This window comes from Cynara cardunculus (assembly GCF_001531365.2).
Source record: "Cynara cardunculus var. scolymus isolate 2C chromosome LG 8, CcrdV1, whole genome shotgun sequence".
Taxonomy (NCBI): Eukaryota; Viridiplantae; Streptophyta; class Magnoliopsida; order Asterales; family Asteraceae; genus Cynara; species Cynara cardunculus.
In genome coordinates, this window is record NC_037535.1 from 2,920,097 (window position 1) to 2,924,257 (window position 4,161).

The following is a 4,161-nucleotide window of genomic DNA, read 5'->3' on the forward strand; positions in this document are numbered from 1 at the left end:
AGCAGAGGTTATTAAATCGGTAGGGGGGGTTACATAGATGCCTTTTATGGAACATTCTTAACTGTGGGGATGAGAATTAATTAAATATATTAAATAATCTTTATATAAATAAATAAATTTTCATGTATAATCTATATACAACAAATGATACATATTTCCTTTTGAGAGATTTTTCAGAAAGTTTTATTTAAGGCATTATTCAAGTAAATGATTGATCCATAATTATTCTTTTATTTTCTTAAATACGTATCATTATCGTATGAACCAATCTCTCTCTCTCTCTCTCTCTCTCTCTCTCTCTATATATATATATATATATATATATGAAGGTTCACAGGAAAACCTAAACAAATGAAAATTTGAGGAACGCTCTGGTGATCATTCATCTGGATAGTATACACATGTGCATATAAATAATTGAAGTTGTTTCTTGATTTTTATGGAGGTGTGCATTATTTATATATGCATATGCATGTGTGCATGTTGCAAATTACTCGTATGTACATGTGCATACTATCTAGATGAACGGTTACTAAGGTATTCCTTAATTTTTTGTTTTTACGGTTTTCCCCGAACCTGACTATATATATATATATATGTATGTATGTATGTATGTGTGTATATGTGTGTATAAAAGTTCAATTGCAAACCTGTTTTTTGTTGTAAACTAGGGACAAAAGAGAGCATGACATATGTCCCTATTCATCCTGAATAATGAATGTTATTTTTCACAACATTGTGATGAATGATATTCCATTCATAATGAATATCCCATAAAATGTCCAAGACACGTGACACGCTCTCCTTTATTCCTCGATTACAATAGAACTTAAATTTGCAATTGAAAACACGCCCCTATATATATTCACGTTTTCGTATTGATATGGTTGTGGGCTAACGACTATAGAAGAATCGAAACAAGTTCTAGCCCTACGTAAAAGTGTGATCCTACTAAATGGTCATTGGCTTAGCAATCTCTGTTACCACAACCATTTTAGAGGTAAAGGAGTTTCAACCTCAACAAATATAAGAAGTGTATGAGTTTAAATTGCCGTATATCTATACTATATTATAAAGCATTTGAAAAAAAAAACTCTTAAAAACCATTTTTTATGCATGAAGTACTGTTTATTGATGCATATTACTTAAAATTCAAGATTACAAGTAATTTTGCGTAAGTACAACTTATTAAAGCTCCATTTTTAAACTCGTATAACTAATTGTAGATAAATATAATCAAATACAAGATAAATATCTATTTCAAATATAATTAAGATAATAATTGAATTAAAACAGAATGTTTAATTATTATCTTTATAAAAAATTATATTGTTAAACTAAAAATAAATTACTTTGTTATTAAATTTAATTTATAATAAAAATTGAATTAAAAAAGTTACACAAAAAAAATGAGAACTACTAAATAGTTAATTTGATATTAATATCGATTTATTTTTTTCAAATTTTTATGTTATCTTCAAATTTATATTTCATTCAAAAATAAAAACATTATCACTTTCTCAAAAACAAGTAAAATCGTATTATATCGATATAAACAAAGAATAAAATCAAACATTAAAATCAAGATTTATCTCGCTGCATTGTACGAGTACTCTTCTAGTATTATATACTTCAAAAAAGGCGCGATCCTTTCAACCATTCATACTTTGTTGCAAATTTTTCAATGCACGAAGTTCATTAAATAAAATAATATCGTTTTCAGGTATTGTTTACCAAGCGCTAACGGGCTCAACATTTATTGCATTAGTATTACAAAGATCGAGAATCTTACCTGGTTGATGCTTAAAAGATAAGAAATGTTTACCAATAATTTTACGATACCATTTTGATGATCAAGAATCTTATCTGGTAGTGTAAGTGAGGATGGTGACTCGTACCCAGTAAATATTTACGCGGTTAGCAATTAGTAAACGGCTCCTAGGCAATAAACTGATTTCGTTGTCGGATTTGCTGCTTTAGACCACCATATTTGTTCACCGTCTGGTACTTAGTTTGTTCTAGATAATATTTTACAGGAATTGCTTGTTTTTTTATAACCTGGATATCCAACCCGTTATACGGGCCGATTAATCTCAGGACGACCACTAGCATTTCGTATCATATTAACGATATTATGACGAATTGTTCGCATCCCGATGCATAACCTTCACGTGTTACCGTTACTAAAGTCTGTCCTGTAATTTAATTACTCCATCAGTATTTAATAATTTATTCACGATGTCACAACGTTGAAAATCATATATGTTTGTCATTTCTTTGAATATAGTTATGAGTAACGAGTGTTGCCATTATAACATGATGATTTTTTTGTCGTCAATGTGTCAATATGGTCTCATGAACCACCACCTGATGATGTTATCATACCACCAGAGGAAGGGGTTGTTTGTTTACCTCTTAATAGTTTCATTAAGAGACGATCTCTGAATTGCTAAGAGATGAATTTTGTTTGACAAAAAAAAAATTTGTTTCTTAATGGTTCTAAAACCTATGAATGATTTTGTATTTTATGCCTCCCTCGACCATTTAGCACCTTAATTCATTGTAAACAATTACCGAACAATTATATTTCATTTTGCACTATATCATGAGAGTCTCTTAATTCTTCTGACCACTTAATCATTCTACACCAAACCATTCAACAACTGTCAAACACTCACAACTATTAAAGCATCAAGCATAAATTAATAATGTATACATAATCTTTCAATTATTTATAATTTTACTATTTTGTCCATTTTTTAAACAATAAGAATGAAAACTTAAACTGTTTTTAGAAACTCAAATTACAGTTTCCAAAATCAAAATTTAGAAACTTTGTATTTTTAAAAAATCTAAACCGTTTTTAAATATAATTAATTTATACTACCTTATTAAGCAAATTTAATAAAAGTCTTAAAATACTAAATGACCAAGATGCCTTTAATCAAATTTGGTAAATATCTTAAAAGTCTTATATTAGAAAAATACAAAATTTAAAACACAAAGTACTATTCAATTACTTTTAGCATATCCCAAGAAGACTTTCCCTGCAGAATTATCTCCCCAATATTAGGGGTGTACAAAAAACCGTCAAACCGTGAAACCCGTCCAACCCAACCCGCTAACAACCCAATTAAACCCAACCCGTCTACCCGTCAAACCGCCCACCCGCCAATTAGGAGGGTTGAAATTGGGTTGAGCCTAGCTCAACTCGTCGCTAATATATAATTTTTATAAAATTATATATATATATATATATATATATATATATATAGGGGCAGGTTCAAATGAAAACCGTGTAAACCAAATTCGACCAATCAGAAAATTCCATTTTTTTTCAATTAAATTTAATGAATAAGGGTATTTATGTCATTTTAAACATTTATTTTATAATTAAGGAAGTTATTAATACATATTATTTAAGGAAATTTAATAAAAGAAATATTGAAAAATGTAACGTTTCAACATTTAAGTATATTATATTATTAAAATCTTGATTTTAATGATTTGGTATTCAATGAATCATGAAACAATTTATGAAGATTTCAGCAAATATATGAATGAAATCGTGGGTTGCTGCTGGTTAGGAAAAAAAAAACAAATGTTCATGAAACTCTATAAACATGAAGAGGTTTCATATGTCAATGACTTATTTGCTTCTTCAAAGCATATGGTATAAATCAATGAAACTGTGTCATGATGGAGAAAAATTTTATATTCTAATTGATGCATGATTCGTGAAATATTTTCATGGTGTTTCGTATTGCTTTGTGATTCAAGTTGATTCGTTTAATTGGTATAATGAAATGGGTTCATTAAAACGAAACGGTTTCATTTTCGTAAAACATTTTTCATTCTTTAATTGATTCGAGATTAAAGAACTAGTTTCATTTTATTGAACATGAAATTAATGTTCATGTAACTCTTTCGATGTGAAAAGGTTTCATTACGAAATAGTTAGTCAAATAGGTTGATGTTAGTGAAACATTTTCATTTTATAATTGGCTCGAGGTTGAAGAACTAGTTTCATGATGAAACAGTTTTATTTCATTTTATATGAAATTAAGGTTCATGTAAATGTTCAATGTGAAAAGGTTTCATTATGAACTAGTTAATCAAATTTGTTGATGTTAGTGAAACAGTTTCATTATGTTGATGATT